Source organism: Silene latifolia, chromosome 6 (genome assembly GCF_048544455.1).
Source record: "Silene latifolia isolate original U9 population chromosome 6, ASM4854445v1, whole genome shotgun sequence".
In the NCBI taxonomy this organism is placed as follows: Eukaryota; Viridiplantae; Streptophyta; class Magnoliopsida; order Caryophyllales; family Caryophyllaceae; genus Silene; species Silene latifolia.
In genome coordinates, this window is record NC_133531.1 from 64,164,642 (window position 1) to 64,178,237 (window position 13,596).

Sequence of the window (13,596 nt, forward strand, 5' to 3'; positions counted from 1 at the left end):
ACGAAATTCAAAGAGTCCACACGAGGAAGTCCTCGATTGAGTACTTTTTGTACTCGATCGAGTGAAAAATGGGTCGATCGAGCCGTCTGGCTACTCGATCGAGGAAGGCCACAGAGGAAATGATCGATCGAGAGGGTTCTTACTCGATCGAGCAAAGGGGACAGCAAAAGCCCTCGATCGAGTGATTAAAATCACTCGATCGAGTGAAATGAACAGTGGACGGGAGTTTTCTATACTTAACTCCTTATTTCAGTTTTCATTTCTATTTTTATCCCTAATTTCTCCTAACACCTCCCTAATTGCGATACCCATCTCCCCCAAATCCCCATTTCTTGCCCAAATTTATCAAATCCGTCACCTACATTCTATTGCTAGCTAATTAATCTTCAATAACCCCTTATTTTCCCCCTCTTTTGTGCTCGTTTTCGCGGTTTTTAAAGGGGATTAGGGTTTGCGGTTTTTCAATCGAAAATCCGCCTTTGATGCTTGTTATTTGAAGTTTAATTGCTTATTGTAGGTTAATCATCATCAAGTAAGTGTTCCTTTCACACTCTTTGCATTTTCTCTTTAATTAATTCGAATTTCTTGAGGTGATTTGAATTAGGGTTCGAAAATCCATGTCTAGTCGAATTGTTTCGATTTAATTGTGTTTATTTGCCCTTAAATAGCTTGTTGATGATCTTATCCCCATTCCTCACTGTTTTTGCATGTTAAATTCGAATTTCGCGCGAGATTCCGCGATTAGGGTTCCTGTGAGTCGACATTTATCGACTGTCTGACGGTTTTTCTGTTTCCTTGCTTGCTTAACTTCAGTTCTCGCTTACTTATCATTTGTTGTTAACCATTTACACGTCCCCTATCGCTATTACTTAATGTGAATTATTGGGAAATCCCGTGCTGTGAGTAGAAATCTTCGACTGCTAGGAGTCATACATGCTCCCATATTTGGTTTTCATGCTGTATTAGCCCTTTTGCAGTCACTATTTTATCATATCACCACCACTCACATGCTGTATTTCGAATTTTTGAGGAATTGTTGGGTTTTGATTGCTGTACGTCGATTGTTTCGACTAATAGGGCCATTCTTTTTGCTGTCACATGCTGGTTAACGCTTCATTTTAGCCACGGTTAGCGGACTATCTTCTCTTATCATGCCCTTTGATACTTTGCGGGATGGATACTAGTTTCTCCGCTTCGCGAGTTCATCCTCCGATCCCTCCGCGACCGAGCGGTGGCCCTGCTTTGTTGCCACTAGCTCCGCCTTGGTCACTCTGCAGACCGATTCTACTTGTCTCGGTGCAGGGACAGTTTACACCGCACCCAGCTCGGCGGGAGCTCGGTTCGAGCTTCACCGGCCACTACTCCTACCAGGCCCTTCTCTCTCGCTAGAGTGCGGATTCACACCCCGCTTCCCCTTTGACTGGTATCCGCCACCGAGGCCACATCAGCCGGCTAGCCAGTTAGCCATCACTTCCAGCCCTTCTGAGGCTGTTGTTACGAGAGAGGGCGCTCTCACACCGTTATCAAAGATGCCCACGGTACGTTTCACTTCAGAGGCTCACCGAAAACGGTTAGCCACTTTACTTCGTTGCCCTCTCTTCCCCACCCGTTTCCTTGCGCGGACTGACCTAGAGACCTTAGGCATTTATGAGGAGGTCTGTAGTTTGTTGAACGGGACGGGTATGTCGGGTCTGATCACCATGAAGGAGGCTACTATTCGTACCTCTACCTACGAGTTTTTTAGCTCCTATTCTTTTGACACCGACTCTTACCATGCTGACCACTCCAGTTCCTGCATTCACTTTCGACTCCGCAATGAGTCGCACCACTGGACTTTGGCCAGGTTTGGGCAGGTTTTGGGACTAGTTAGTGACGGTCCCACCGCCCCACCTCGAGACCTCCTTTAGCCACTTTGGGCTGCGCTTACTCACACCCCCTTCCAGGCACGGAAGGGAGCTCATGTTCACTTACCTGCGCCCCGTTACTACTTGCGTCTGTTAGGAGAGACCATTTTTGGGCGCCCTGAGCCCAATAACGTGACCAACACTGAGCTAGCGATTCTCGCGGGGTACCTCAACATTGACTATGGTACCCCGTTTGTTCTAAACATTGCCTATCTGGTAGCTCAGCATTGGAACGGAATTGGGACTCGGGTCAAGACTCGGCTGGTGACTAGGATTGCCCACCACCTTTACCCCACTGAGCCCGGACTCACTGCACCTGATGAGATGGCTCACCTTGACCTGGATGTCATGGCTGACTTCGCCTGGTTCCCAAAGGCGAAGGGGAGTGCGAGGACGTGGAAGATCTGTGGTTCCACGTCTGTTACCTTGTCGTGCTCTACCCTTCCCCCACTTTTACCGCTCTCATCTGCTGCTGAGGGAGCGAGGCCACCTCCACCTACCTACCACCTTACCTTCACCCCTCCTTCTTCTTCTAAGAAGAGGAAGCGGGAGGCCGGAGCATCTTCTAGCTCTCAGGCCCAGGCTGGACCGACCCCCACGCCTCAGCCTACACCCACACAGACTCCCACACCTCCACCTTCACTCACTCCACCTCCTTCTGATCCGGCCCTTCCGGCCAATTTTGTCTGCCCTCCTGTCTTAGAGGTGCCCGAGGTCATGGACCAAGGGCGTCGTGATGCCGTGCTTTCGGATATGTGCAGGTACATTACTGAGATGAGACGGGATATGGCTTTGGCTATATTCCCGCTCTACGAGTTCCACATCCGAGCCCGGCGACCGATTCCAGAGGGGTGGCCGCATCCTTCCTTCTACCGATACCCAGCGGACGGGTACCCTCCACTACCTTCTGACTCAGAGGAGGAGCCGGAGGAGCCGGAGGAGACAGCGGCAGCACGAGAGGTGCGGTTACGGGCAGAGCAGGCGGCACAAATGAGCCGAGAGAGGAGGAGAGTGACCCTCCGTTCGTACCCGGTCCGGAGGATCAGCTTGGAGATGACGACTAGAGGTCCCCCCCCCCTTGTTTGTTGCTGGTTTGGGGAGACCGTTTTGTTGAGTCGGAGTACCTGGGAGACGGCGGTGCCGACGACGAGTAGCTATTGGTCTACTCACTTCCCCAGTTTTCTGGCTGGTTTGGGGAAGTTCGTGTCTTGTATGTTCTCTTACTCTTTTTATTTCGTCTCCTTTATTTTTATTTTTCTTTTATTGGTTGTATACTCCCATCCCCCATTTTTCTGCTGGTGTATGCTGGAGGACAACGAGGGCGTTGTCCGTTTTGGTTTGGGGAGGGTATTGCATCCTTTTGAGTCTACATCTGCATTTGTTTTGCATTCACGTTTAATTTTTCAGTTTGCATTTGTTGTTTATTTTCAAAAAAATCAAAAATCCAGAAAAATTAGAAAATGTTAAATTTCAAAAAATTTTCACGTTTATTTTTGCATTTAGGTTGAGTCGGAACGGTAGATTCCCGTGATGAAATTGCACTTAACTTGTCAATTCACTTGAGCCTTGCACTTTATTGATGGTTTTTAGCTTTGTCATACGCATAGTCTACGAATTTCTGTTCAAATAATAGCTGACTGTTAGACTTGACCTGATAAATTGGCAAACTACTTAAAAATTCTGAGTTTTAGAGCCATAACTGGTGCCATTCATGACCAGTTCATTAGGAATTTTGAGAGTAGTACTCCTTGCATAGCATGTTCATCTTTTTTGCACATTTATGACATTCAATTTCTCGTCAAATGCACATATTCGGGTCTGCGGTTGGTGTCACATGCAGGGAGGGTCTTGCAAATTCCCCTTTCTTTACATCTTTCACCCATTTGGCTCCACATTGACCAAAACTTGCCTTTTTGACCCATTAGCCACATTCCAAACTAAGCCTGCCTAGTCAAGCTAGTTAGTCTGTCCTTTTGTGGTATGTTTTCCGTTGCAGTTTGGTCCGTAATTCCCGTTTGGAGTTGGTGTTTGTATTAAGGAAGGAGGAAGAAAAAAAAAAGTATTGAAAAAGAATAAAGAGAAACGTGAAAGAAAAAAAAAAGAAAAGAAAATGAAAAGAAAGAAAAAAATTGTGAAAAAGTTGGACCCTCTTGTCAGAGTTGAGAAGATGTTCGAAGATGTACAATCGACAAGAGGGTTGGTTGTTTCAGTTAGTTGTTTCAGATGATGTGTTTAAAAAAGGGAACTTTGTGACCGTCTAGCTCCTCCACTCTTATTCTATATTTTTTGAGGAGATTGTGCTTTCAGTCTAGTGAGTTTTGTGCCAAGTGAAGGGCACCTGTGTTTAGTCTTTCAGACAGTTGAGATCCGGATGGTTTATCATGGTCCTGTTAGGAACTAGCTTGACGCTTTTACCTCCACATTTCCATAACTTGTTTTGCCTTTTCTCACCTGAACCTCACTATTCCCATACTATTTGCAATCCTCGGCTGTGACGGACATTATTGGTTGGAGTGTGTGCATTAGTACTTGAATTGTCTTTCATTTTTGTTGCATGCATGCTATGTAGGTCGCAGTTAGGCGAGTGACTGTCTTTTCTTCTCTCTTTTACATATAACATTTGCCCTTTGCTTCATGAGAGAAGAGTGACCACGTGAGAGTCCGGTTTTGTTGGTCTTGCAAGGTCGATAGGTCAGCTTTATTTCTGAACAGCTTATAATTCGTTTGCGTATTGACCGTCTAGCTTTAACTGTCGATTTCTGTTGCATTAAAGTGGTTCAAGTAGACAAGTTAAGCTAGCTCTAAGCTATCATTTCCGTTCCATTAGTTTAGTTTTGAGTTTACTCGAGGGCGAGTAAAGGTTTGGTTTGGGGAGATTTGATACGTGCCTAATGTATAGTCTTTTTGGCCTATTTCAAAGACGTATTTCTATGCATTTCTATCTTGTTTTTATAGTATTTTGCCCCGAATTGGCTACTTTGGTGTATTTTGTCCTTTTTGTAGGAATGATCGCGGAAGTAGCGGAACCATACTCCTTTTCGTCCTTTTTGCATGCATTTAGAGGAGACGGGATTGTCCCAGAGTGAGATGTTGCACCTGGAAGTGTCGTTGCACGCATTACGAGGCATTTGGGTGAAGACGTGAGCTGAATTGAAGACCCAAGTGGTCTATCGAGCTGTTTGGTGGTCGATCAAGTGGTTCCTAAGCTCCCCAAGGCTCGATCGAGCTATTCCTTACTCGATCGAGTAAGATGCACACGACCAAGTCCTCGATCGAGTACCCTGCTGGTCGATCGACGGATTTCTGCTGAGACATTGGTCGATCGAGTGGTTTAATCCACTCGATCGAGAGGTTTTCGACATTATGGGCTTTAATCAGTCCGTGTTTTATTTTTTCGCATAAACACTTTGTGTTTTGGCTATTTAACCTATGTTTTACTAGGTTATTAGTCATTCTTGGATCATCTCTTTTACTCTCTATGTTTTCACATTAGAAACCCACTGTTACTTCCTACGTTGCTTTGAACTTTCTCTACTGTTACTTTCATTTTTGGATTGCTTCACTCGGATTACGAGTTCTTTACGCCGGAATTTGCTTGGATTGTAATTCCCTCTCTTCTTTCAATAATAATTAACCTTTCGTTGCATTAATTTCTTGTTGCCCTTATTTATTCTTCTGCCCTAGTTTATTTGTTATTGAATTTTATTATTATTCCATTATGTCATCTGCTGGGAAATTATCTGCTGTTAGATTAATTATGAGTATGAGTAGCTAAACCCCTTCATGTTGGGATTAGGGGATCTGCGGTAGAATAATGACGACGTAGTGAATGAATTAGATGAACCGATAAGAGACTCTGTCACTATAGCAATTTAACTGTAATTCTCGACCTAGTTGAGTGCACGCTTCTATTTCACCCATTAATCTGGCTACAATTAATCCTGGATCGAAAGATTGGACTAAATAGGCCTGCTATAAACAGTAAACTACCCTTATGAGGACGAAAGTTAAGTTAGCGGTATTTTAGGGTGGGAAGTGGACCGAAAGGACCTTCTAATATCCGTCTCGCATTAGTTCGTCTGAGTCATTTACTGCTAAGTTGTTGGACTACCGTAGTGAACCGAATTCCCGACATGTCCCCCTCTTATTGATAGTTTAATTCACTTTCCTGCTTTACTGCTCTCTGCTTTATTTCTCTTTCCTTTCAACTCCGTAGTTTAGAACCAAAAATTTAATCAACACCAATTGTTACCATAGGATTAGAAATAGATAGCTGTAGTTGCATTACCTCCCTGTGGATTCGATACTCGACTGCCTCTACTACGTTTTTAGTTGAGACCGTTAGGTTTTATTTTTGACAGGTACGCGACAGACGTGTCAAGTCTCCCCTATTCAAAGCTGAGCTGGATGCACTTGAGGCTGCGATTTATGGGACGATATCCACAGAGGAGGGTGACGAGAAGACAGCTGAGTCGGTAATTGCTCCTAGCACGGATGAGGTAATATATTCTTTTGTCAATGATTCCGACATTGAGAGAAACCCACCTGAGGTAGTTAGCGATAATTTTATTGTTGTTAATATTTATAGTACGCTACCTCGTATGACTCGTGTTTTTTCTTTTAATGTTATACCCCCTCCCAGTTGGTCAAATGATTTAACAGTTTTCCACCGTTCTTGTCATCATAAATTTGTTAATCTGAAACGGGACCCTAGATTATTGTTAATTGCTCCTGAGCTCCTTTATTTTGTGGACAAATTTAGGAGCTGTCATATGAAATTTGTCAGGCTTAAGCGATTAAATATTTCAATTTCCTATTTTATTTTTATATCATGGTGCTACTTATGCTCTTGTGTAGCACATGCGCAGATATATGATCACATGCTAAGAGCTTTAAGCTGCTTTGATTGTAACTGACTGGAGCAGCTGGATTAAGAAAGAAGGTCGAGCTGGGACCTGTCTGAAACTAGCGCTACCCGGGAGGCAACCCGGAGATTTTATTTTTAGTTGTTTTTCAAACATTTCAGTTTTTATTTTGTTTAATAATCGGTTCCATGACGCCACTATGAAGCTGTTTGTGACCTCCCATGTTGCTGGCTGGTTTGGGGAGGTCCCTACTTCGTGTATTCTTGTAAGCTTTCCGTATTTACACTCTTTCTCTTTTAGTTTCTGTTTCCTTTCCATGTTTTGGTACAATGAGGGCATTGTACGGTTTGGTTTGGGGAGGTTATGCATCCATATATGTGTCTACATTAAGCTTTTATTGCATTCCTGTTATCACACTTAATTTTCGTATGCATTGTTCTTTATTTCTCTAAAAAAAAATAAAAAAACGAAAATCAAAAAAATTCACGTTTATTTTTGCATATAGGTTGAGTCGGAACAGTAGATTTCCGTGATGAAATTGCACTTTAACTTGTCATTTTTTACTTGAGCCTTGCACTTTATTGACAGTTATTAGCTGAGTCTTGCGCATATCTACGAGTTTTTGTTCAAATTTAGTTGACTGTTTAGACTTGACCTGATAAATTGGCAACCTACTCTATAAATTCTGATTTTTAGAGCCTTATAACTGGTGACATTCATGACCGGTTTATATAGGAATTGAGGGTAGTACTCCTTGCATAGCATATTTATTACTTTTGCACATTTGTGAAATTCGATTTCTCGTCATTTGCATACATTCGGGTTTGTGGTCGGTGTCACATGCAGGGAGGTGCTTGCAAATTTCCTTTTCTTACATTTTTCACCCATCTAGCTCCACTTAAGCCAAATTTAGCCTTTTGACCCATTAGCTACATCCATAATTAGCCTGCCTTGTCAAGCTAGTTTAGTGTGACTGTTGTGGTATTTTGATCCATGTTGCGAGTTTGGCTCATTTTTTTTGTCTGGAGTTGGTAGGAAAATGAGAAAGAATGAAGAAAAGAAAAAAAATGTGGAAAAGAGAAAAAAAAAGGACAAACGTGTGAATGACAAAAAAAAAAGAAAAAAATGAAAAAAAAAAAGAAAAAAATTGAAATCATACGTGAAAACCAGAGGAAAAAAAGAAGGAAAAATCAAAGAATTGAATTGGTTTGAATTTAGAGACTGTTTGTGCTTATTTCTATCTTGTGACGGTCTCACTCCTCTGTTTTATCTACATCTTTTTTAGGAGATAGTGTATTTGGACAGTGAGTTGTATGCCAAAGAAGGGCACTTGTGTTTATTTTACAGTCAGTTGAGATTCGGATGGTCTTATATGGCCTTGTTTAGGAACTAGCTTGACGCTTTACCTTCACATTTCCATAATTTATTTTGCCTTTTCTCACCTGAACCTCACTTTCCCATATCATTTGTAAGCCCTCAGCTGTGACGGACATTGTTGGTTGGAATGTATGTGTAGTACTTGAATTGTGTATCATTTTTGTTGCATGCATGTTATGTAGGTCGCAGTCTAGGTGAGTGACTGTTTTCTCTTTCTCTCTTATACATATACTTTCACTCTTTGCTTCATGAGAGAAGAGTGACCACGTGAGAGTCCGATTTTGTTGGTCTTGCAGGGTTGATAGGTCAGCTTTATTTATGGACATCTTATAATTCGTTTGCGTAATGACCATTGTAGCTGTAACTGTTGATTTTAGTTTGCATTAAACTGGTTTAAGTAGACAAGTTATAGCTAGCTCTGAGTTATCTTTTCCGTTCCATTAGTTTGCATTTAGTTTACTCGAGGACGAGTAAAGGTTTGGTTTGGGGAGATTTGATACGTGCATTTTATATAGTCCTTTTAGGCCTTTTTATGCACGTATTTCTATGCTATTATCGTAGTTTTATGCTACGAAATGCCCCGAATATGCTACTTTGGTTTGTTTTGTCTTATTTGCAGGAATGAACCAGAAAATAGTGAAATCGAGCCTTTTACCGTCCGTTTAGCATGCATTTGGAGGAAGAGTGAATTTGGAGCGGGAATATAGCTATTTTGAGATGCGCAAAGAAGAAAGATAGCTAGGCGAGCAAAGGAAGAACTTCAAATTGCTAGTGCCTATTTTGAAGAGCAATATCTCTAGTTCTACAACCTATATTCAGGTGATTCCAATTGTAGATGAAAACTTGTCCTTTTAGCTTTCCAACGCCACCGGAATCGCCCTGTTTACCCCAGTAACGAAGAAATGGCAGCCGTTTGAAGTTCAGTGCGCAAAGCAGGAAATTGTGCGCTGGAGAGTACTCGATCGAGTAGATTTATGTTCGATCGAGTCCTTTTTCTACTCGATCGAGTAGTTTCAATTTAAGGTTTACTCGATCGAGTAGATTTTCTACTCGATCGAGTGGTTTAAGCTTTATTTTACACGATCGAGTAGTTTAAAACCACTCGATCGAGTGGTTTCTCTTATGGGCTCGGGTTTTTAGCTTTAATCCGTCATTAGGTTAAATAAAATCCTATTTTTCTTATAAATATGAAGGGGAGACGTCATTGAGAACTCTCTTCTCTCTCTTGTCAATTGTTTTACTGTTGGATATTATTTTCTCTCTATTTTCTGGATCTCTTCCACTGTAACATTCTCTTTCCCTTTTCTCTCATTTTATTTAATGTTTATTTCTTTCCCCTTTGCTTTTGTTCTTTCTTTTATTATGTTTAGCTAATTATCACTGCTAGGATTAGGTGATTCAATGAAAGAATGTTAATTGCTAATTAAGTTTATAGGTTGTCGTTGTTGTTTTAGTCTATGTTGTTAATCACCGCTTTAATTGTATCCTGCTAGTTGAATCGATGCGATTAGCCTTTTAATTTTGGTAAACCTTGACCTGGACCGAAAGGTTGGAATGGGTGAGACCCGCAGTGAACAATAGGATGCTTTAGTGAGGGCGAAAGTTAAGCTAATAGCATTTTAGGGCGAATTGAGACCGAAAGGAGATATTCATTGCCCCTTAGACCGACACATCAACTAATCTGTGACCTTGACTGCAATTGACTGACGTTCATTGATGGCCCGAAATCCTAGTTCTTTCTCTCTTCCTTGTTAGTTTCTCTTATTCCCTTTCCTCTTGCTTAATCTTAATTAGTTTAGTTAAAATAATTCAAACCCCTAAATCGTGACATTAGACAGATTGAGTAGACAAGTGAATAGTGACCGCCTCCCTGTGGAGATCGACCCTACTTACCGCTGACTTCTGTTAGTAGTAGCTAGGTATTTATTTTTGGTACATAACGACCGTATCAATGAACTTTGCCACGTTCTTGGCTGTAAGACTGGTGTAGGAAGCCGCTTCTACCCACTTGGTGAAATAATCGATTGCTACTAGGATGAAACAGTGACCTCCTGTTTTGGCTAGAGTGATCTTGCCGATAATGTCAATTCCCCAAGCAGAAAATGGCCAGGGAGATGTCATGGTGTAAAGCAATGAAGGAGGGACATGTTGCACATTCCCGAAGATTTGGCAATTGTGGCAATGTCTTACATATTTGATGTAATCGGATTCCATTGTTGTCCAATAATACCCCAAACGTGTGATTTTCTTTGCCATCATGGGTCCACTCATGTGAGGGCCACATTCTCCATCATGGACTTCTTCTATCACTTTCCGTGCCTGTGAATGATCAAGATTACACCAAGAGGTGTTCTTTTGTATAACTCTCCTTGCATGAGAATGTATTGGGAAGCTAGTGAGAGTATAGCGCGTTGTCCCCTTTTGTCCATATCCGGTGGATAGGTGCCGTTGAGTTTGAAGTTTAGGATCGCCTTTTGTCCATATCCTGATGCGTGTCATTTATATGATATTTTACACCCTATTTTACACGCATTTCAGAGCTCAATTATGTAGTTTATGCTACTATTTTCCCCATTTCGTCTGCTTTCATCTTTTTATGTAATATTGCAGATTTATGCGGAAATGAGTAGAAATCGAGCCAAATCCGTCCTTAAGTAATTAGCATTGCATTCGACATGGAGTAGTGACTCGAGATATGAACTTGGTGCACATTTCAAGGCCTGAAAGATGTATTTGCGAGAGTTTTAGCCGCGGATTACCAGCTACAGTGGTCTATAGACTGACCTACATGGTCTATAGACTGTCAGAATGCTTCTCGACATTGCAGCCTTATTAAGATGGCTATATCTCGAGTTCTAGAGCAGATTATCGAGTGAGTCCAATTGGAGATGAAAGCGTATCCTCTTAGCTTTCCAACGCCGCGTAGAACGCCTGATTTGACCAAGTAACGAAGAAATGGAAGCTGTTTTAAGATCGTTGCGCGCTGCAGGAATTGTCAGAATGCATTACTGTTCAGCGCTTGTGGTCGATCGACTGATCCAAGTGGTCGATCGACCACCCCACGACTCTGACGCGCAAATTTAAGTTAGAATTCCGAAGCCTAATTGTAATTAGGTTTAGGAATAGGTTATGTTATTTTCCTATATAACGTAACTTTACCTGCTGCTTGAAAGATCTATCATTCATTAGTTTAGTTTTACCTAGTTTACAGTTTACAGTTTACAGTTTTCTTTAATTTCAATAAAGTATTTCTTTTGGCATTCGGATTCTTCAATTCTTCTTTACGGTATTCCTCTGTTACTTTATTCAAATTCAGTTTGCTTTAATTCTTCCATAGTTTAGAATTGTTAGATAGTTCCCGAAACTTTATTTACTTTATTGCGTTTCTATTGCTTAATATTATTAATCATGTTTTCACTTATGGTATTTGTTAATTTTATTGTTGTTACTATCACTATTATAAGTAGCTAAGTACCTCTGCTAAGATGTGAGGGGAGCTATAGCGTAGATGGCGTAGAATAGGTACCCCGCATTAGAGCTTGGTCGATCGACTGGCTTAACTAGTCGGTCGACTGAGCCGGTTAGTCGATCGACTGGGGTAGCTGGTCGATCTACTAACTTCGTGTCTGATTAGCACTGTTTGATTCGTTAAGTGCAATATTTAGCAATGAGACCGAGAGGAGACTTGTTAGATGCTTAGTTTTGACCAACCCATAGATCGAGAGATAGGGAAGGGCATTAATTAACGAGTTAAGACGACTAAATTGCTGAGATCGAGAGATAATGTAATTTAGGCTTTAGGAATCACTAATCGGGGCGAGAGCTAGCATTAGTGATATTAGGGACTGGTAGCATAGGCCGAAAGGAGCTACCAGCTAACTTGGACCGAAAGGACTTGTTTTACCCATCCTACACGACTGTATTTCGGACTTACCTAGGATTATGTGCCATCGCAGCTATAGTGAACCGACCGTCTTAGCATTTCTTTTATCATTGCTTGCATCCTTCATTACTTTTATTTGCTTATTTAATTTATGTTATTAGACTTAGATTCATTTCAAATCAAACCCCCCAGTAATTCATAGACTAAAATAAAGGCAATTAGAACTCCCTACCTCCCTGCGGATCGACCCTTACTACCGCTTGCTAGTTGTAGTTTAGAAATTATAAATATTATTTTTGGTACTCACTTCGACAGGTATCAAATTTTGGCGCCGTTGCCGGGGAGGTAATTGTTCTAATTTTTAGTTGTTTTATTTTAGTCTGTTTCTTAGTTTAAGGGATATTTGTTCCTTAAACTATTCTCATATTCTTTTTGTAGTTTCTTCTTATGCGCAGGTCACAGGGTGGTGAATTACTACCGTTCAATCCTGAGATTGAGAAGACTTTGCGCGAGTTGAGGCGATCATCTAGGGTATTGCCGACAGAGGAAGAGCTGAGTACTTTGTCTAGCTACTACGAGAACGCTCTATTTGAGGAGGATCCACCTTCGTCTCCAGTTTCTACTTCATCAGCTGAGACAGTCACTTCTCCAGATTTTCTAGAGATGACTGAAGAAGCAACTATAGCCAGTCACTCGGAGCCGACAGCTGCGAATCTATATAAGGGGTTCGAATTACCAGGAGCTGATAGGAAATTCGAACCGAAGCCTTCTTATATCAACTTGGTTGAGAGGAACCAATTCGGGGGAGCTGCAAATGAAGATGCAGCCAAGCATATGGAGATATTTATTGATTATTGCTGCTCTATACCCCCGCCGACCGGTGTGACCCAGGACCAGGTGAAGGAAACCATATTTATATTCTCTCTTCGTGATCTTTGCAAGGGAGTGGTACAGAGACCTGGATCGAGCTGCTAATGGGATCACTGACTGGAATTCGCTGGCCTTAGCGTTTTATAAGAAGTACTTCTCTGCCTCGAAGACTAATGCCATTAGAACTCAGATCACGAGCTTTAAACAGGGTCCTGATGAGAACTTTCATGAGGCGTGGGTGCGTTTCAAAAAGCTGGTGCGAACCATTCCGCATCATGAGTTTGAGAAATGGAGCTTATGCAATAAGTTTTATAATGGGCGCTACGACGATCAGAGGGCTATCCTGGATGCGGCAGCCAGTGGCAGATTCCAGGAGAACATGGGAGAGACTAAGGGGTGGAAGATCATTGATGACTTGGCCACCCATATAGCTGAGTATGGGAATTCTAGAGGAAATCAAAGGAGAGCTGCTGAATTTCCTTCTGTAGCTGCACTAGAAGCTCTCACGGCGAGATTTGATAAGTACGAGTTGGGAGGAGCCTCAAAAGGAGGGATTTATCATGTAAATGTTGTTTCAGACGGTCCTTTTGCCTCGTAAAGATGTGGAGCCGAGGGACATATTTTGGACAATTGTCCTAGTCCCTTTGAGTCTTGTCGCCTTTCAACATTATAGGCAGACAAACACTTACTATGAGTC

The 13,596-nt window shown here is 41.9% G+C and overlaps 1 non-coding gene across 1 annotated transcript; it reads right to left on the reverse strand.

Moving 5' to 3' along the window:
• Nucleotides 1-13,074: 13,074 nt before the first annotated feature.
• LOC141589534 (small nucleolar RNA R71) lies at nt 13,075-13,181 on the reverse strand. The gene has a single exon (XR_012520467.1). It is a non-coding gene; the product is annotated as a small nucleolar RNA R71 (small nucleolar RNA).
• Nucleotides 13,182-13,596: the final 415 nt, after the last annotated feature.